At 39.0% G+C, this 22846-nt stretch overlaps 1 long non-coding RNA gene across 1 annotated transcript in view; it reads right to left on the bottom strand.

Moving 5' to 3' along the window:
* Nucleotides 1-14247, bottom strand: part of LOC113459182 (uncharacterized) — an 81516-nt gene extending 67269 nt beyond the window's left edge. Inside the window, exon 1 of the long non-coding RNA XR_003380131.2 lies at nt 13531-14247. This is a non-coding gene — a long non-coding RNA (uncharacterized LOC113459182). The remainder of the gene's footprint in view (nt 1-13530) is intronic.
* Nucleotides 14248-22846: the final 8599 nt, after the last annotated feature.

Raw genomic sequence — 22846 nt, 5'->3', positions numbered from 1 at the left:
CTGAGGTTCTGAGAGTTCTTCTGGAAATGTCAAAGACAATGGAAGCATTTTATTCTGGGCCTAATGTTCTAGAAAGGAAATCCTCCCAAAAGTCCTCTGGTAACATTTATGCCACAACATCTGTGGCAGGACAGACAGAATGAAACCATCCTTAGACTAGTTTTATATTACTGGGCAAACTTTCATCACTGTGAGATGCAATCCAAAAGTGATTAGGGTACCAGAAAGACATGTGCTGCCATCCCTAGTTCTTTGACAGAAACGAGAAGCTTCATTCTAAGCAGCATTCCAGAAATTTTTGGATAAGGCTGATGAAAACCCAGTGTAGCAGTTAAGTCCAGTGACAGCCCCAAAGCCAGTATGGTAGCATCAGATTTCTCAGTCCCTGTTTAAGATATAAAAAAGAACACAATTCACAGCTTTAAAAGAATTCACAGTTGTCAAGAAAAATAAGCCAACTTTTTTTCTTTTTAGTCTTTGCATTTTCTGTAGTCACTTATACGAACACAGCATGGTGTAAAATCATCCCAAATGCTGAGGAAAAAGAGAATTTTGAATTGCAGCCTTGTTTACTGATTTTGAATAAAACAAAAGTACATGACTGTCTCTGGAAAAGTAGTCAAATGCTTCAAAAGCACACACATATATTCAGATACACAGTGAGGTTCTACCTATAATTTTAAGACTCTAGGGTAGGCTTCAGAGAAGTGCAAGTTCACCATAAAAACAGTAAGGAAATTTAAAAGAAAAAATCTGGTCCTTCTGAAGAGTGATTGAGACCATTTAAATTTAGGCTAGCTGTTGCCTTATTTGTGCACCTTTAATCACCTTTAAAAGGACATATACCTGTCCTCCACAGATGACGTGTTACTGAGGTACCAAATGTAGGTATCGTGACAAATTTTGACTCTAGGTACTGAAAATAATTCTCTCATTCTGCCACCATAATGTAAATAAACATTCAGTTCACTCTGGATGAGAAGAAATTGTAAGTAGCATATTTTTTTGTCATTTAAGCACACAAGATAGAGATGGAAAATGCTTATATATCCCCATCTTATATTATACAATATATAATATTGTATATTGTTCCAAGCAGTGGAAGTTTATTATTTCCTTTGGAAGATGGCTTACAACATAAAAGTTTTGCATAAAAGGAGATTTTAATTTCTGTTTTCCTATTTAATATAATCGTAAGAGATGTTCTTTTTATCATGAAAAATAATTCCAGCAATATTTGTTGTGCTAATGAGCCTATATTTTCAGAACTATATTTGCATGTACTCAACCACTTTTATCCCTTATCATTTAGAAAATTTAAGATTTATAAATTTTCTTCTTAAATCAATTCCTTCTATCCTGAAGCAGCCTACTTCTTTTTTCTTTTTTCTCTTTTCTCTTTTCTTTTCTTTTCTTTTCTTTTCTTTTCTTTTCTTTTCTTTTCTTTTCTTTTCTTTTCTTTTCTTTTCTTTTCTTTTCTTTTCTTTTCTTTTCTTTTCTTTTCTCCTATTTTAATATAAGCCAGGTTTTTTTTCTTCTGTTATGGCATGTCCATTTAGTCTACCTTTTGCTCAAAACACAACATTGCTCGGAGCATTTTGGATTCCTCCCCATCTGGTTTTCTCATACAAAGAAAAGTTGACTGCCTGTAAAAGGTAGGAGGACCTGTAAGCTGGAATAAGCTGTACATGGTAGAGTGTCTGCTTATAGTCATTATTTCTCATAACCTTTTACAGATCATAGGGTATTGACATAATCAGATGAAAATCCTTTCCACAAAGTAAAACAAAGCACAAGAGCCAGCCCTGGCTGTAATACTCACTTTAAGCCAGCTCCCCCAGCCTCAGCTATTCTGATGTGCATGATCACAGCACTTTCAGGTCCCCTGCTCCACAGTGAGAGCATTGCTTTCCCTCCAGTCCTTGCACAGTTAACAAAGTACTTCCCCCTCCATCTTGTCCTACAGGACAAGGCACTGACACAGGCTACCTTTGGCTGTCCTATGACCACTCTTCATAAAGAGATGCCCATGCCACTCTGCTAAGTAGTAATATGTAACAAATATGGTACATCAGGACTGCAATCTACTGTAGAGGCTACCAGCATATCAAGAATTACATTTAAGGATAGTACAGAAAATCCTATATTCCCAGAGATACTTTCTCATATTATTACCAGTGTCAGAATATCCAGAATATTAATTTAGTCTTCTTTTCCATCATTACATCATTATGTTATGGATGATCAAATGCTTGCAGTATGATACTTCATGAAACAATGCAGACTCATTTAAAGCAATATGGGAAGATTGCCAACAAAATTATTTCCAACACAAGATACGAGTATTCCTTTTTCTGCTACTAATATTTGCTTTTTTAAAAAAGTCCCATTCTCTTATCAGCTCAGAGTTTCACATGACTGAAATTAGCAGCATTAATCTTCTCCTCTGCAATAAAAAATGTGTATAAAAATTACACAGCAATACCTGTAATACCATCCATTTTCCAATTCAAATGCTAAACTAGACTCACACTGCTGCTTGGACACATTACTCTAGCATGGCAAATTTGTCACTATAGGAAGAAAAATGCCTTTCTTTTGTTCCTTGACTCCTTTTTAAGTCAGCTGAAGATCACGTTATTTCTTCCCATTTTAAATATTGAGGGGGGAAGGGAAATGTAGGGTACAGGGAAATCAACAACTCTCTTTTTTCTAAAGTGTATATTAAAAGATTAGCAGCACACAGGAGGAATAGAGTGATGCTGTAAAATATTCCTGTGTCCTGTATTTCAAAATGAAAAAGACTAATACAAATTCATTCTATTGGGTTGGCTTGCTTTTTCTTTCTCAGATACCAGCAGCTATGATTTGCATAACGTAGAAATTCACTTTTGCTTTGCCATATTATGACATTCTGTGCTTAACAAAGGCTGCCTACGTTTTCCAGGTCTTTTTGCCCTTCAAGTAAACTGCAATAAGCACAGGGAAGATGCGTACAAGGGTCCCGCAGTAAAACACTGCTCTTCCTGAGACAGGAGGAGATTGCCATCTGCTGGTCTCTGGCCTCTACACGAAGTCAGGCAAAGAGTATTGAGTGAGGATCTCTGCAGTGACTTTTTTTAAAACAGATAATATTTTTCTTCTCCCTGTTCTTCATAAGCATATATTTGCATAAATAAGCATGTTATTTGAAAATAAAGCCAGACTCTGTGGTCACCTGCTCCAATCTAGCTGTACGGGATGCTGATGAGATAGATGGCATGCAGCATCCATTTGATGTAAATTTCTGTCATTTCAAAGACTAAATGGCAGTGATATAATAGTACAGAGATTACAGGTATAGAGATTCTGATACATGTATGTACCACATCATACAACCCTGCCAAAATGTGATTCTTCTGAATGGCAAGAGAGACCTGTTGTGTCAGTTGTTTTGGCACAATATATTCAGCCCTGTCACCACAGCTGCCAGGTAACCTCCTGTTCTTGTGCAGTGGTGCATTAAAACACCCATGACATCATGCTTCTGCATAGCATATTCCTGCTGAAGCTCACCTCTCTTTTTGGGCATCATGTCTTTCGTGCAGTGCTGTCAGGAAGGCATGGATGCCCAGTCCCTGTCTAATTAAATTGCCCGTGTAAATTAGGATAATGCTGAAATACCGCACTGCGAACGGGAGTAGCTGTCACAGACACACTCCATCTCCAGCCACTGACCTCTCATGGGGCATGCAGGCAGTACAGCAGCTCTTAGCCTGGCATGACAATGGGGGGCATTGTCCTGGGAGAGAAGTGCCTAGCAGTGCTGTGCTCCTGCCCTGCTCCTGCCAGGGTTGCACACAGGCTGCACAAGCAGAGGCAGACACACACACACTGCCCCGTGCTAATGCAGCACACTCCAGTTTCTAGTCCAATAGAAAAAAGCCTTGAGACAATGCAAGGGGCTTTTAAATCAGAATATTGGAGAAGTATAGGTCTAGATGATGCAGAAACATGAAAAAAATATTGTGCATTATGAGAATCTAAGGAAGCAGGGCAAATGAATACCTGGACAGCACTTGACCATATTCTGCAGCACTATCAATAAAAGCATGAATCTGGAAACAGCTAACAGGACTAACACATCACTCAAATGTACCCAAGAGCTTAACCTGGCACCCCCTGCAATCCAGCAGGCTTTCCTGGTTATCTGTGATCTCGGTGAAGAAGCTGCTGGGCAGATAAATAGGCTGAGAGAACTGAAAACCAGAAATGATTTCTTGACCATTCCAGCAGTTTAGATGTAAGGAGTTAATCACTAAATGCAGTATTCTCTGCATTACATTTCAGTTTAATGGGAGTATAAGCTTAAGGCAGCATCAATACTCCTCCATCTGTAAATGATGAGTGCATCTGTATAGCTGGAATTTCTGGCTTGGCTTTTTTTTTTTCTATCTAAAGCAATACCTTTTGAGAGAGCAGATTCTGAAAAACAGACATTTCCATGCAAATGTTAAATGAAATATTTCACTGATATGAAAAATTGCTTTGAGCAATTATTTTCTTGTTTTTCATCCACTGAGGAAAAAATGCAAGAAACTGAAATCCTGTTTTGAATGAAATTTCAATCCAGCTTCTATGATAGCTCTTCCCTAATATATTGTTCAAAATGCTTAATGCTACAATGCACCGGAATTCATGTTTGCAGTCATTTCTCTATAACTATTTCATCTCTTTCCTAATCAGCATGCTGGATGACTACATATTAAATACAGATCCCTTACACCGTTCCCTTCCTCCCACATGAATTGTTTAACATTTTTCTACATTAAACCGCATTTTCTACCTGATAGTTCACTAATATGATCCCAAATCTTCTGTGTTTTGGTTTGGTTTTTTTACCACCTGTTATATTTTTTCAGAAAATAAAAAAATAAACAAAAAGTATACAAAAAATTATAGAAAAATATAAATAAATCTAATAACAACAACAAATATATTACAAAATTCAGCTGTTTCCAACTACTTCTGTTTCTTATCCATCCTTTTCCCTAGAATAAAGTCACAATGCTGGTTTTCATTAGAAACCAAAATGAATACTTTTAGTTAAATTGTCTGTAATAATATCACAGGAAATTCTAAAATAATGCAGTCAGACATAAATTCAGTGAATGAATGTATATGTCTTGGGTATGTAAACATGCATTTACAATCTAAAATAAAAAAGTAAGATCATCAAGGACCCATCTTTATGTAAATAATTTATAATTTTGGAATTTGCTTAGCAGACAACATGGCATTATTTTAAACTGCACATCTGATCAGCATTTGTATATTATAGTAACATTATAATATAGCAATACCTTTATGATCAATCTGATACAGACAGAATAATAAGTCCTGCCCTTGCCTGATCCCACATGTAGTATATTTAAAACATGCTTTCACAGTTTATTCTAGAGAAAAGCAATTTATATTGTAGTGTCTATTATCTGATTAGGCTGAGATTTTATTAACCCATCTAATGCACTGTTCCTCTATCTGACTTTCAGTTGCAGCAGTGCAAGTCCTGTTCCTGCTACCCTCTCAATTTGTAATAATAAGGAAGCTTTCTTTCACTTAGAATTCATTGAAGGGCAGAAACAGAAAATTCTGTCTATAATAGTCACACCACAAATTAAGTATTAAATTGCTTTATGGGAGATGTATAGCTCCACCAACCAGACCAATGGCCTCTGAAAGGACATTTTCAAATGGTCTTTAAAATTTTTATTCATCCAATAGTGTTGCAGCTTTTTACAATGTAGGTGACATTCACTTCTTGCACCAAAGGCTCTTTGGCCTTCTTAAGATTTAATACAAGTATTACATGAGCACTATTGTGGCCTTCTCCATCAGCCAAAACAGCCTGCAGCATGTTTAAATGACCCAAGTGCCTTCATGCCTTTACAAAGACATCTGATTCTCTTTGAATCTTGCTGGTTCGATTTCTTATCACAAATCCTTCCCTAAAAACATGTCATCACTGGCAAGTGTTACAGGATGGAGCAAGTTGTAATTTCTTATAACTATGCTCCTTGCTTTAGCCAGAATGGCATTTATATAAACCCCTCCTGCTAGACTTTATCCTGTCTTTCCAGAGTTCTTAGCTCTTATAGGCTGAATCAGCCTAAATTCGTGTTTCCCGCACGTTCTCTTTGCTCCTGTGCAGCCTTGTAGAAAGATCATGGTACGGACCCCTGCTGTCTCTGTGCTCACTGTAAGCAGAGGAGAGAGACCCCACTGTGCTCAGAAGTCCAACCACACACAACCCCTCCTTCTCACGGCAGTGCAGTAGCTGAGCAGTTTGCAGGCTGCTGCATTTTTCAGTTTGTGCTAGTTCACAGAGGCGTTACTGGATGTCTCTCTCTGACCATAGTGAGGCTTTTTTGAGATGTTATCCACTGATCTATACTGCAGCCTCTCTCACTGCAGCAACTCAACCTTTGCTGGCTTTATCCCCATCCTACCCTACGATGGGGAGAGTGATGAGAAGAGTGTAGGCACCAAGAGAGAAATAATTGTGCTGTCATACAGAGATCTCAGTCAGAACAAGGTAAGGTTTCAGATGTCCAGCATTTTAAACCACTATTCATGTCACTTCATCCTATTTCTCAGCACTATTTTCAGCACAAATCACAGAGTTCTTCAAAGGACACACAAGGATTAGAAAAACAGAAGGAAATACATGCCTCTGTGTGAATGCCATGGAGATTAGGTGCTGACTTGTGTCTGAAGGGCAGAATTTCAGCTAGTGTAAATTGGCCTGATATTATTATTGACATCAGTGAAGCTGCATTATTTACACCAGCTTAGGAGCTAATTCAGAAGATCCAACCACTGAACATTCCCAGCCAAATAAAAAGGGGACTGCCAGGAGTCTGGTTTATGGCTTAAAAATAGTAAGCAGGCTACCACAAAGATCTAGGTAGTGATTTGTTAAGCTATGAGGGCAAGACTTAGAGGCAAAACTGGGCTGAAAAACATTTGCATCCAAAGACAGTCACACCAAATAAGCTACCTAGCAACACAGACTCCCCAGTGCTAATGAATTTAAACACAGCATGGATGCATTACCACCTATGGCTCATTCCCTCCAAATCACCCAGATGAGCTGCAACTCAATAAAATGAAGTCAGCAAACACTTCTGAATCTGAAACTGCATTCATTGTTCAGATTTTTATCATTTTTACCCTGAAGCTCATTGCAAACTGTACCTACTGACACACAATTTCTTTCTCTCAGAACAGGATCCTTCTGTGAGTCTGTTTGCCTCACTCCTGCTCTGCTCTGCAAAAACAGCTTTGACATGCAGCAGCATGTTGGTGGAAGGAGAGAAAAAGAAGGAGACCTAACAAGAAATCATTTTCCTTTTGACCTAAGATTGTAAATCTTACGAAGCATTCTGGCACTGTGTATGGTTAATACTACAACAAATAGCATATCACAGCAGCAAATACAAAACACTATCCTCTTGTCTGTCTGTGCATTGAGTGGGCTGAAAGTGTTTCTTTCATATTTCATTTACACCTTGCTGAGTGATGCCATAGAAATGGCAGAAGTTTCATCTCCTCCCACTTCTGCAGCAGCACAATATGTGTAAGAGCAACAGCTCCCACACTGAGCACTGGGAGCTTGAGCCGGATGCTGATCACAGGTTCATTTCTATTTTCCCTACATGACATTCTCAAATGACGTCTCTCATTTTCTTATAGAAGACATCTCTTATTTTCTTATTAAAGCTTGTTGCAGAAATAACATCTGAGTGAAAAACAACCTGAGAACTTTAATCATGTAAACTAAAAACACTGAGGTTTTCTTCAAAAGTTCTTCATAAGGAAAAATGGGAGACCAAATAAAATCTGTTTTGGGAAAATGGAATGAAAAGGACAAGGATTTGGATATAAGATAGATAGTCTCAAGCAGAAATGTTGCATATCCTTTGTTTATCAGTATATCAGAAACTTTCCAGAGGATAACATAAAATTCATGCTAAAACAAGGTCAGCCAATACCATTCAGAAAAAGAAATCATAGAGGACTTAAGTCACGAGCAAGCCCAAGAGTGCTGCAAGATTCTCAAGGGCATCACTTTGGTTATAGTTTCAAAGATAGATGATAAAGTAATTGAAAAGTCAATGCTCTTAAGCCAAACTTTACTTTAGTCTGGAATCTTCAGAAAGCAAGCAAAATGGCCCACGAGTTTAGTAATGAGCGCAGAACTTTTTTCATTCAAGAGAATCAGTTTGAAATTTTTAAATGTTGAATGTTACTGAGTAGAGATACTTCTACCAGATCCAAGGTGTTCCAGATTTGCCCAGAGTCTGGTTTGTCCGTCAGTAGAGAAGCATTTCTCACAAGTTGCCAGAGAAAATTTCTTTAAGTAACCCTCCACAAGCAGTTTCATTGAAGTGACCAAGAGCTGAAGCCACACGTTATTTGAATAACTTGCTCACATATTGTGTCCATGTGAAATATTTTTCAGCAAACCCTTCACATTACTACTCCATTGTAGCAGAGGACCCCCATTTCAGACATAGGTGTCAGTGATCCTTGTCTGTTGTGAGCAGGAGGGACAACATACCTGCCTGCACATTACAGTGAAATGGTGTTTGTAGAGATATGTAGCAAAGATAGAAGCTCCATGAACATTTGGGGAATTAAAAAAATATCACTCTCTCAAATAAAACGACAATGAAAATCTCAATGTCTGCATGAGCAATTATCTATACGCATAAAAAGTATTCTCTATGCAAAATTAATATACTTTGGTCAGATACATTTTTTCTCTTTTAAACTTTTGTTTAGTCTAAATTAAATAAAAACTATTTTTTTTATTAAATCCCTTCAAATTTCCTTAATAATAAAATTGAAGGTATTTTGACTATTAAAAACTTTATTTTCTAACAACTCCTTATGTTGGGAAGTTTATCAACACTGAATGTGGGCATTAAAGTCTGGTTTCAATAAATAGTAATTCAAGGGGAAAAAGTCAGTCTTTTGTCAGAATAGTACCAGCTCTATTTAGATATTAACCACATAAGCAAATTTTCTTAGTGTTCCAAATTATAGTTTGAAGTAAGTTTCCAAGCTTTTGCAAAATATTGTATTTAATAAATAACAGAATGAAGAAGGTTCAGGATTTTATTCTCAGTCAAAAATACTGCAGATTTAGTAGTCCCACATACTACAGGAGCCCTAAACTTAGTTTTCAGAAAATGACATTCTAAAGATTAATGACTCCATTACAATAGTATCACGATCTTTTTCAGACTATAACCACAAACATTCAGTAGCATTCTGTCTTGCAGAGTTTCAGGGCCTTAACATGCACAGCAATACTCCACTCTCAGCACGCTGCAGGGGCAGCCACATTTGTTTCATATCTGCAGTGAGAGGTATCTCACAGATCTCATAGATGTGTTCCAGAAAAAAAGCCCAAGAGCTACTTTGATAGACAGACCTTGAGTCTCGCCTGCAAAAGAGCAGGGCTGCACTTCAAGACACATGCATGGCAATACCCTGAAACTTGACTTGCCTAAATCAAAGCCAGATTGCTGACAAATCTGGAACAGAACCAACAGAAGTACATTGCATATTAGTGAAACTTTGAGAGACTGATATGTCTTGTGTCTAGATGTAATGTAATTCTAAAGCCTAAAAAGAGTAATCAGAATTCCCACTGCAAAAATCAGAGAAATTCTCTTGATACATACCATGTGCATTTGAAAGCAGAAGCTGCTTCTCAGGTAACATGGACTTCACCTCCAGAGAAGTTAAGGGCTCCACACCACTCACACATTGTCCTACCAAATCCCAGCTAGAATGGCTCTTACCTGAGCACACAGAATACCTGACAATTAAAGAAGGAACTACCACATAAGAGCAACTGGCAGCTGGTCATGTTCCCCCTAGCAGAACAGACTGGGAAAGGAATTGCATGTGACAGAGGGGTGGGAACTAGATGATCTTTAATGTCCCTTCCAATACAAACCATTCTAGGATTCTATGAAGAATTCAAGAACATCTCAGATGAGGAGGCTGGCAAAGACAGTAAACTTAAGTCACTAAGTCAACCAAACCAGAACACAAATAAAGAAGCAAAGGGAAGAATATCTGTGGAAAAGACCATCAAATATTTAAATGGTAAACCAATGTGGAAAATCACTGGTATACTCCTAACATTCATTAGACTTAATGGAAATATGATCATAGCAAACCTTTTAGAGTTTGATATTTTTAGGCATAAAGAGTTGACAAAAGCTTTGGAAAATAACAGCTTAAGGACCATGAATTAAAGGCACTGAAAGCAAATTAACTCTGTCAGATGCCTAAGGCCGGAGCTGAGCCAAATGCTCAGTTGAATGGCCAGAGGTTTTAGGCTACTGAATTCACACAAAAGTTGAAAGGGAATATACACCAAAGTTGCTTCTGACTTTCAAATGCTCCAATCTGGACATTTCTGCACTACTACAAAATCACCTGGAAAGGTAATAGCTGATATTCCTGATGTACCAAGACATAAGATCTTTCAGAATTCTTCTCATTTCAACATGAGATAAATGGGAACATAGAGGATAGATTTACCTTACAACACATGTTAATGTAAACAGACACAAAATTCATTCCTTAGTCAAGGTGGTGGGAAGCATGCTGCAAAGTCACTGAAGGGCCAATACAACAGGAGAAATGAAAAGCAAATACCTCAAAGTGAGAGAGAACAGTTGAAATAAAAATAATCTCAACATGTGAGGTTTGATACAAGTTCCAACATTCTGATTTATTCCACTTGCAAGCCCTTTTGGTCTTCCTATGTGTTTTCAGCCTCTACAACATAAACGATCCATATTCAAGTCAAAGTAAAACTAAAAAACTGAAGTAGCAAAACCCTGCTTAACTCAATTTAATTTTGGGAGCATGATAAATACCCAATTTTCATGTGTTCTTTCCTAAAATAAGCTCAGTGACTAAGGCAAGGAATACATTGGAAATACAAGGAAACGCAATGATCCTTTTAGTAGCTGAATGGAGAAAGATATCCATGTGCTTCCTGTGGACTCAAAATCCATTGAAAATGTCTCAGAAAAATAAATAATTGCATGGAAAGGCTGAAATCCAACAATAGTATCTAAGAATGTAGATGGTCTGTGCTTTCAAAGAATGCTGCTGTTTACAGATTCTTCCAAGTTATGTCTGCTGTCTTGCATTTGTGACTTTCTCATATCCTTAATGTGTATAATGAAAACAAAAGAAATATATAGCACTGTAAACATCAGTTATATGATTGCATGAACAGTTGACTTAAAAGAAAAAAATAAAACCGTGACAGAGCCAGGCAATTTCCCATTAAAATCTGCAGTTAATTTGAAAGCCATTTTTATCATCAATAAAAACAAAATTTCATGATGTTGTGAACAGCAAGTTTTGTCTTAGCTAATCATCACCTCTTCCCACACCCAGGAACAGCCACAGCAATGGATGGCAAAGAGATCTGAAGTTATGATGTTACCATCTGTGCCAGCAAAAATTGTTTAGGAATGTATAAGCCAGAAATGAGATGGCTGTAAATTACTTGCAGGCTTATAATTTCTCTGTAATATGTTACAATTTTGAGAATAAAACCATGCAATTAGAAAAAAAATTATGCACATACTGGCTGAATGGCACATACACAGACATGTAGATAGCTCTTGTTTCTCCCATGTTATCTGTTAAAACATTTGAAGTCAGAAAATACACAAAGAGTAAAAAAATTATAAAAATAAGCATTAAGATCTTCTTTGTATTTACAAAAGAATAGCGTGTCCATGGGTTTTGCAAATCAATTATTTGTTTTATAAGGAAAAGTGTCTTTTTCCTATATATTGCATTCTTTTATCTTAAAATAGATACTCTTTACTCTCATGGCATAAATGACTGGAAAACAAAATTAGATCCCTATAGTACAATTTTAAGGTCACTGGTATAAAACATTTCTTCCATATTCCTAACAGTAATTTTCTGAAAGCTGCTACTAAAATGGGAACAATTACATACAGTTTTATAGCATGGGGATGCAAGAGAGCTGCTTATCGGTGTCTAGACACTATCTTCCATAAAATTCATGGGCCTACATGTTTCCTCTGAGTGCTGCATTTAGCCTTGGGATTTTTGGTTTAACTGACAGATGTGTATAATCTCAACCATTGGTTAGCTCCCTCGCAGCTAAACAGGTCTTCAGATATGTGTGCCAAAGCCATTCCAGCTGAGGAAGCAAATTCAGCTTATTACATCTCCTCCAGATCTGGATGTTTGAAGTGGCAGCTTAGTAAGGATAGAAACTCTAAGGGTAGAAGCCCAGAAACTCTAAGGGTAGAAGCCCAACTTTACTCTCTTGCCGGATCCAGAATACATTTCTGTTTTGCTTCAGAGGCCACTGATGTCACAAATGTTTGAGTTCAGGCTTACATTTCTGAGAGCTATGTTTATAAGAATCTAAAATGGAGTTCAGCCCACAATATTTACCTTCTCTTCTTGGAACAAATGTTAGGCTGGATAAATAACACTGTGCAGTAATATACTCAATCAAGTATAACACATTAAATGCTGCAAAGGTAGAGTTATGTGGAAGAGCCATGTAGTGGGAAATGACAAGGTACTTTGTTCTATGACAATCAGATTATAACTCTGAAGACTGTAAAAGTTTATTTTCTTCCTTGCTCAGGTTCATATTTCAAAAACATAAATTCACATAGGAGACTGTGCATAAAAGCAAATCTTTACATGATTATGCACTCATCAAAATGTAATTAACATCAAACACTCCCCCTGTCAGATATTGAAGTGTTGCTGAAGACTAGTAGTTAAGTAGAAACCCAGAAAAGTCTCCTTTACTGAAACAGTGATTTTTACATTAACTCTAAGAAAACTAGTGATTGAGTAAATAAAATTTCAGTTGTAACACAAAGGCTTGATCTGCACTATTGCAGCCTGATGAAGTTTCAGCAGATGAAGTTTCTCACTAGGTGACTAGGCTGACGGTTAAACTTCTTTCAGGTTTGGTTAGGACTTCCGCTGCTGGCATGCAACAAGCATGCTCCAGCAGAGGGACAGATGCCTCAAATGAAATGCTTCCAGTTAGTGTAGTCCTTTTTCCCAGAGAGGAGAGACCCTTCCCACCAGTAGATGCAACCTCACACAACTTTCTTCCAGGACAGCAGTCCCAGGAAACATTTTAGTTGAGGGTACCAGTGGGTGGGTATCCTGACCCCACTCCACTCTCTCCCCTTGCAGACAAAGCCTAAGAATGAGCCAGGTGGCACACAGGGCAATGATTTTACAGGGAGCAGGATAGCTCATTGTCTGCTGCTGCAAGCAAGGCTGAAGGCTGCTTGTGGTGAAAGCAGGTGGGAACTGGCTCTGTCATGGAACCCTACCACATCAAAAGAGAGGTGGGGAGAGGCCATCCAGCTGCAGCTCCTGCTCCTGCTGCAGGGCCTGAGGCAAGAGAGGTGACTATTCTAATGCACTCACCTGATACTGGGAGCCCTGCTCCCTGCACCGCTCCAGGGCACCCAAAAGAATCAGAAGGGAACAAAGAGAGAATGAGAATCTGAACAGCAATGCCCAAGACTGAACACATATGGGATCTGAACAAAAAGCTTTTCACATAAGCATTCTAACATCAACTTAATAGACAGGTACTACTTCTTCACAGGCCTGATGGGGATGTGATTATTGTTGATAGCCCCATCTCTGGAGCATCAGAAAGCAGGCTTCTGGACACTCCTGCAAATTACCTTGTAGACTGTACTCCTTGAGGATCATTTTGTCTCCATCACATAAGCCAGGGCATAACTCGAGTCTTTAGAATCTGTGACTGCTGAATTCAGGAATTCTTGTTCCAGCAATTACAGATCACAAATTATTATTAAATATTATCATAATATTTGTAACAAAAATACTTCTTCTTCCTGCTGTGACATAGTTCTGATTTCCTTCCAACACCTTTCCCTACTTCCATGAGTTTTCTGTAATGTACATGCACTCATAAAAATAAAAAAAAAGCCACATTCAAAAATTAGAATTTTATAAATGTGTGAAATAAATTCAGCTCTTCTAAGTCTCCTGTACTCTATTGCCAGCTCAACAACAGCTAACAGTCAGTCTCCTCATCAGTGGTAGACCCAAGGTAGTACAGGCCTCCCACTATAAGCAGAGCCTTGAAATAAATATTTATCATGCAAAGAGAGAAAATAAATTACTTTAAAATGTTTTTCACTAGTCATGCTCAGTGTGTCATCAAACTCTCATAAAAATTGATGTTTCTACACAATTACTTGTACTCTGAACTCAACCGCTTCATCTAATAATTGATGCCTCCTACTCACACATGTTTGCTTAAGTTCTTTAGCCTCTTCTGCTAGGAAGATTGTAAAAACTATGTGTGTGGATATGTAGGAGTAGGCATATACATTCAGGACAAGAATGATTATTCAGAATAAATTATTTGGCTCTAAAGGAAATGAATTAGGATGGATAATTCATAATTCAAATACCTCTAGAACCCCTGAGGAAAACAACATCAGAGGTAATACGTGTGAGTGCTGCAATGCCTTTTTTCAATCATTGTTTCTCAGAACTCATCCAGACTGCTTAGCCATAAAAGAACAAAATGTCTCATCCAGATTTCACTTTATTGTTTTCACTGAAAAGGCTCATATGATAAAAAACAATGGTTTTGTTTTCAAAGCAGCTCCCCAGACAACTACCCTAATCTCTTAATTTTGGAAAGACACATCATCAAAAAAAATCCAGAAGTATGAGGAAGAGAAGGGGAATTCATAATAAAAATTGGGTTTCTCTACATTCATGCTTGACCCGACTTTCATTTACACCGGTACATTGACCTTCATTGAGACATTTCTCCCTCTGAACTCAGGTACTGAAACATTATATAAGCACTCACCACATTTCCAGAGGATGGAATAGCTTGGTTGTACACACAGTCCTTTTTAAAAAGAGCTGGAATTGCCAAATAAAATTACTAAATTTGTGTTCCATAAGTTTCACTTTCAAGGAATGGAATTAGTCAACAACAAATGCACAGACCTAATTATTTCAATTTAGTTTTGTCCATTGGTCTTATCTGTATTACTGAATATTTTAACAATTTGAAAGCAGCAAGTGTGTCCGGTGTTGTGTAAATACTGCGCAGACACAATAAACAGCAGCCAGGCTCTGCCCTGAATGGCGTCTGTGCACTGCGACAGACGCGGCAGACAAAAGGCAAAATCAATTCAAGTACTCGAGGTGAGGAACTGGTGCTTGAAGGTTAAATTTCCCGACACAGGCACGCTCCTTTAGGCACGGAATTCGGCACCCCCGTCCCCATTGATGGCAGTTTTCACTGGGGATGTATCTCCGCGGCTCGGCAGAGCGCGGTGCAGCAGAGGCAAAGCACTCAAAGGCAGTGGCAAGTTTGCCGCCCGCGGGCTGACTCCCCGGGCCGGGGCCGGAGGCAGCCGAGGGCTCGGTCCGGCCGCAGCCGGGCTCAGGCACTCCCGCAGCGCCCTCCTGGCGCTGGCTCCGGCGCTGAGGTGCCGGCACGGTTCGAGCCGTACCGTGGGGCAAAGCTGTCAGGGCTCGCCGTTTTCCCGGCAGCCGCCACACGGCGTGGGAAGCACTCTGGAGGAGCGCTTTCTCTCTGGTGCTCCGGGACGGGAGCTGCGCCGGGGGTCCCGGGCCCAAACGGGCGGGGTCGTGCCTGCCTCCTCCACCGAGGGCCTGGGCACGGCCCGTACCGCGCCTCGGCTCAGCAGCGGCCAAATCCTACTCATCCGCCAGAGGAAACTATGCACATTGTTCACTCGTGTTCCCTCTCCTCGGCGCCTGATTTTCTGCGTGGCGCGGGAAGGGGTCGCAGAGCCGGGGCCGGGGCCGGGCCGTGCCGGAGCCGATGGGGCCGAGGCGCCGTGCGAGGGCTCGCAGCGCCATCTCGTGGTTGCCGCTGAAATTGCAGCGTGCGCCCCGCGGGCCGGGCAGGAGCGCTGCTCGAGCTCTCCTCTCCTACCCTCGTTTTACCCGCGAAATCTCTTCCCAAACTTTAAATGCTGAGACTATACTTACGAAGGTCCACGTTCCTCTGTTTCTGATGAAACCTATTTCTTTTTTCTGGGTTTTTTATTTATTTCTACCCATGCTGTAATTTTATGAATGTGTTTTGCTTTTCCACTCCAAGGAAGTTCAAGATCTTTAGCTTCATGTAACTGAAGGCAAGATATACTCACTTATAAAACACAGACATATGAAAAGCAACAGTTTGTGTCGTCAAAAACTTTCCTTTGATAGGTGCTCCTATTCAACATTGCCTGCTCTTTCTCAGGAACAGAGCTTTGTATATATCCTTTCTATACTAGAGAAAAGGGGATGCACATTACATTAATTAGAAAAGATGATTGATCAAGCAACGCCTGTCTTAGTTTTCAAACTAAATTTTATTTAATACTAGTAAAAATATCTGCTTAGGAAAAAGAGCTTTGCTTTTTTTTTTTTTTAAGCACAAAAATAAGTAGCAATTATTAGAATTAAAAATTAGCAACAATTAATCATTTTGTGACTATGATTTTGCAAATGAATCAGCAAGACCAGGAACAAGAGTCACAACTGGAATGTTAGGTAGTTGCTTTGGGATAAGGGTAACACAGTAATGTACTCTGATTGTGGGTTGAAGCACGTTTTGATGCACCACATGATATGACTTCAAGGTGCAGTCTTTGCTGGTTCTGTCACCTCAGGTTTCTTTGTAGTTTGTGAGTTCAGAAGTTGTGAGTTCCTGCCAGTGGACGTACCTGTGTCAGGACAAAGCAGAGGCTTGTAGTAATTACACTACTCCCCCTTACAGCCCTTCTGCTGCAGAGGATGGCCCAAACCCAGGTTCACTTCAGGGAACATAGATTCTGATAGAAGAGGGGATGCAGAACCAATCTTGTTAAAACACCAGTGATGCAGACAAGGTGAGTTAGGTGAGAGCACGTGATTCCAAGTTTGTCCTCAGCACCATAAACCACACTGTTGGTTGGTGGAAAAGAATTAAAGATTTTAATGTTCTGAAAGCTTTGGTTTCTCGATAAACATTGTTAAACCTCCACCTGATGGAAAGTGGGAAAATTATGGCAGCTGTTCATCTGAACTGACAGTGCCATTGGTAAGCTGATAGGTTTTCCACTCCTCATGAGATACCAGCCTACTATAGACCTGCACAAAGATCCACTCAGTGACTTGCCAGAGTAGGGTTTTTTCTACCCAATAGCTGTGCATATCGAACATCAGTCAGCAGAAAAAAGGTTGTCTGTCTTTGAAGAAATTCTAAAGCATAAGGATCTGTGTGTTTCGATAAAGCATTGAAGAGTTCACTTGGAGGAAAAATATTTTACTCAGAACTTCCTGCCATGTTTTCTAGGCAATGAACCCAGCCATATTTGAAATTACTGAGCACCTACTGTCTTAGAAACAGCTTTGTTAAACTCCCCAGAGAACACAAGTATTGTGCGGTATATATACCAAGATGATAGAAGATGGACAAACTGGACTCAGTGTGGGAAGGCAGATAGCTAGTAGTCTGCCAGCTGTAAAATCACAGAATTGCAATAAAAAAAAACATGGCCTGCAAAGTACATACTGCATCAACTGGTATTAAGGCATTAATGAGGTAAAAACCCATGTGATCCCTCTTCACCAGGAAACACTGCTTACTCCAACCAAAACTTAAGAGTTATCAGATTAATCAGCTAAAAAAACAGGATTTCTCAAGTCAATTCCTACTTTCAAAATTCCCTCTTTTTCACTGAACAATTTTGACATACCGTGCAACGTACCATTAACATTTATACATTGGATTCATTGAAGGAAAATACTATTAAACTGGTAAAATGAAATTATTTTCACAGATAAATCTACATACATATCTATACACAAAATATAGATAGATGCACAGCAGACAGACGTCCCTACATGCAATTCATTTATATTTATGTAGCTCAGACATTGTAGTTGTGTAAGTCTATCACTGGCATTCCTGATTCACATTGACAGCAAAGACTGCAAGAGCAGTACAGTATGGTTAGTGTGCTCATGGAGCTGCAAGGAGTCTCAAGTTCCCAATCTTTCTCCATATGTGTTGCTGTATACTAAGCAGTGTGAAGTATATGATATTGTATGAAATTTAATGTCACACTCTCAGTCAGATGCAGAATAAAAATTCTTACAGTTCTAAGAGTTTTGCACAGTGTCCTCAGTGCTAAATAATTTCGAGAGTTGAGAGCATAAACTGCTACAGGCTCAGCTAAAGAACTAGCCCTGCTAGTTTAAAGTCTAGAACTAACTCTCATCTTCAGTGGATTGATAAAGAGGTGATCACGTAAGTAACCCTGTCAAATGAGCTTCACAGAGAAGTTATTTTGAGACGATTTTCAAAGATAAATTTGAGGATATAGCAATCTACTCCCTGGCAGTTCAGGAATGAAAGACACAAAAATAGTAAGTTGAATTTGTTAACTATGCTATTTGTGGGTCTCATTATCCCCATGGTAATACCATTCATACAGAGATGTAATATACATATGTGTGTATATATGTGTGTGTGTGTGTGTGTGTGTGTGTGCAAATCATATATATGTGCATTACTATTCTTGCTCATACTTTTGTACCACAAAATACTTTGAGATCGCTGCACCTATCCTTTTTTTACCAATGTGACGTCCTTATAGAAAACATAGGCATCTCTCTATAGTTCTTTATCTCACTGAATGCATACATGTCTGAAAGCTTTTCAGGATTGGGGCCAATATGCCATTTTAGCAGCAATGTGCTATCACACATGGCAAGCAGATCAGCAACTGAATGCTATAATGGCCTTTTGAGCAAGGGGCTGACTCAGCCTCTTCCGCAGCCTGTTGTAGAGAGTTTGCCGTCCAACTCCATATTCTCCATTCTGGTGCACTATTCCAGTGGTGACAGGTTTCTGGGTGACTGTTCTGTGGCTCATGATCATCTGGAAGCTGGCAGAAAGAAGTGTAAAGAAGCTCTGCTCTGCAAATAACATGCTGCAAAAAGAAGCCGACGTGAGCAGGGAGTGTAAATAAGATGGGGAGGAGAAGAATGTCTGCCAAAAACAACATGAGGCTTTAAAGGTCTGGTTTCACTGCTAAAAAGTCCAAGCCCTAGCTTCTCCACCTCTAACTGTACCAAATTCAATCACAGCTGATCCCTCTTACTCTGTTCTTTCTCACACATCAATCTCTAAAAAAAGTTATCTCACATCTTTCTGAAGCCTTTAACAAAAGAGTAGTCAATGTGATTTGCAGTAAGCTGAGAAACACCATCTTCCTAATACCATGCCACTGTCATTCCCTGCACACAGGACAGTGCCCTGTGGTTAGTAACATCTTGCTAGAAGGAACTATGGACAAGCCAAAAATGTTATCTTCAATCGTTTGGATGTTCAGCTTTTAGGCCTTGTTCTCTCTTGCAATGCTGTGAAAGCTCTGTTCTTGTTTATTTTTTGAAGTGGATATGAACAGTTAATGCAATCAAACAACAACTGGACCCTGGAAACAAACACAAAAAAAAACATAATCTGACAGAATCAGTTCCAGTACCCTTCCAGGTTCTGGAGCATCAGTATGAGTTCTGATATGGAATTTATCCCCTTCTGTATCCTTTCCATTTTCAAGGAACCTAATTGTTGAGATTAGCTCCAGATGAGATTTCAGCATATCATCTGCATAATTTAGTATGTCCTCTAATTTTTTTGGATAATTGCCAGGCTTCTCAAAACCTCCTGCACATACGTTTATGAAACACCAAGAAATAGAAATATTGAATGGACTCTGTATACTTCCCATTACAGACATCTAAATGAGACCAGCTGTCCAGCAAATAAGGGCTAAAAAGAGAATACTAAAACTTAAGCCTGAAATGCTGAAGACAAGCATGGGAGACCCTGTGTCACTGTGACTCTGGGAGGAACTGCTGCAGAGAAACCTTCTGACAGTGCAGGAAGCAAGGGGGAACAGCAAAACATAGACTGTTTTCAGTAGAAGGTGCCATAGGATTAAGTACTGAATTTTTTTTATAGTGTCAACAAGCAAGTTTGAAGTTCAAAGGCCTAATTTTTGTAGAAACAAATGCATCTGCTGCTTTCAATGGGAGACCTATCAGGAATCACTATGCTGATCCTCTGGGAATAAAGTTCACATGCCTCTTATCTTGTTGAATCTTCCCTGGCTACCAAATTAAGTATTAAGACTTCTGCATAACAATTTTCCCTCAAGCATTCCTGAAGTTCTATTACAGCTTTCAGATATTATAGGCATTGGAACTAGAAATTCAACAGCTAAGAAATCTTACAGATCTAGGCAGTCACCCTCCATTCCATGCCTGGATTGCTCAGCACCTACTTGGAGAGTTAAAAAGGGGAAAGAGACCCAGAGGGAAGATGAAACTGGGGATACTGCAACCATTGAGGTGGTCTTCCATTTTCAGGGCTGCTTCAGTAATTTTGTATTTTTGCCTATATTACTGTTCTTCTGCACCTGTGGCTCTGACTGCTAGAAAACTGTGCTAAGTAAAACACCATTTTTCTGGCATCCTACTTACACTGTTTTTCTCAAACTAGTTTTATGTGACAATAAATATCTTTCCCAATTTTCATAGCCTTCTTGGACTGTAGGAGTCATATCACCTACAGGGATGCTTTCTGATTTTGTAGATTGATAAAACGATTCATCAATATCTCAGTTCTACTTCAAGAGCCTTCTGAGAGCACAGCAGGCACCAGACCCCACTTCAGTGTTTTGCAAGAATGATAGCTAAATAATTTGCAATGTCATCTGGTCTCCAGTCTTTCCTACAAGCTATTAATTCTCAACCCTCAATTGCCTCAAATGTAAATGAGTGTTCTGGGTAACCAATATATCCTGTCCAGTCAGAATTTCATCTCCCACAGCAGAAGAGAGCTCAGTCCTTCAAAGTAAACTGTGGCTACCCATGCCTAGTGCTTAGGTCATCAGAAGGAAGTGATTTTGTAACTTATGCAGAAGGTAGCTGCTTCATCTCAGAGATACAGCATAAGAGAAAACATGCCACTGTTTGGATCAAGATTCATTATGTAGAGCTACAAGTGCCACCAAAAAAAGTACAGAAAGTACATGATGGAGGATGAGAAGCAGGGTTTGACACACATGACGAATATGAATATGGATCAGGCTGACTTGCGTGGCCTGAGTTCACGGGGTAAGTCACAGAATACAGCCAACCTTGTTACTATAGATAGGCAGAGGAATCTTCTGAAATATTTGGCAAAAGACTGCCAGATCACTTAAAAGACAGATTCAATTTCTAAAAGCTTCCAGAGTCATAGTGCCTATTTAATAGACCTTTTTTTCAACCACGACATACCTGGTTTCAGGCATTTTGTTGGTTTTCCTCTTTTGTAACAGTAATGCTACTTTAAAACCCATCGTGATTCTCTCACTTTTGCATAATTTGCCAGCTGAATCTCCATGAAATACAGCAGGATATAATGAAACCTATTACCCTTTGGAGACAATATTGAGCAGATGAGCAAAAGGTGACAAGTTATCTTTATTGCACTGCTATGTTACTCACTCATGCCAATTAGTCTTTACTGGATTCATTTGGTGCAATAATATAAAGTGCATGGCATGGAACACATGAAGTCTATCTCTTAGACACAGTTCAGGAAGTTCTTATTATTTTCCTAATAAAATTTCAGATAATATCATGAACATCATTATTAGTAGCATCTCAGGGATGGAGCATATAAATGACTTTGCTTTGAATCCTGTGCAGTTATTCCTAAATTCTTTTTATTTTAAAGAAAAAGGGATTCAAAAAATAAGGAGGAATGTTATACTGAGTTGATTGCAAGGTGATAGTGTTCATGAATACCACCCATTGTGTCAAATGACTCACACATCTGTCAGGTGTGCCTCATTAGCCCACAGAAAGCCTTTTGTACATGTTGTGTCCTATTAAAAAAAAAAATTGCATTGTCTCTTGATGTCAATCATGCTGATGGATGGGCCCAAGGTGTTAATGAGTAAGTTTTAAAAAATATTTATTCTCTGCCAAGTCTCTGCATCACGTCAGTAGGCACTAGGCTAGGCAGTTGGAAGTAAAAGAATATTTAGAAAGGACAGCTCTTCTTCTGACTCATTAAAAAAAAAACCCACAGTGTATGTTTTTAAGTTCTCCCTACCAGTTCTCTTAAGCCCTTTGTGGGCTTTTATAAACACGATTTAACAACATTGTATCAGTTTACCTAAAACAGATTAACTCCAAGTGACTTTGATACTTCTTCTGTTACACTTGCCTTACATTTTGGTAAGTGTAAAGTCTTGAATCAATGAGCCAAATTCTTGAGTTACTCCAGATTTTTTTTCTGGGTAACTAAGACAGACATCTTAACACATTCTGTTTAGTACGTGTCATGCAACACTTTCAATTTTATTCTGCCATGGAAATAGTATAACACAAAAGTCTCTAACTGTGAGATACAAGAATTGTCAATTGGGGGGAATAAAGTGTGACTCGCAGTTTCTCAGAATTAAACTCAGAAGAGACTGCTTTGACTGTCCTGTTGGATTTCCTGCAGAGCAGATCCCAGCATGCTTCCCATATTTCTCTCTACCTACAGCGTATCTTCCAAAGAAATACGCTGTCTTGCTTGCAAGATTGTAGATTGTGGTGCACTCTCTAAATAATTTGTTCTGATGATTACAAGCTCCAAGTAAAAATACTTTTCCCAGCCACAGTCAGCTAAATT

The sequence above is a fragment of the Zonotrichia albicollis genome, chromosome 6 (genome assembly GCF_047830755.1).
Source record: "Zonotrichia albicollis isolate bZonAlb1 chromosome 6, bZonAlb1.hap1, whole genome shotgun sequence".
Classification (NCBI taxonomy): Eukaryota; Metazoa; Chordata; class Aves; order Passeriformes; family Passerellidae; genus Zonotrichia; species Zonotrichia albicollis.
The sequence above is the reverse complement of the archived record's forward strand: the minus strand, read 5'-3'. Positions and strand labels throughout refer to the sequence as shown.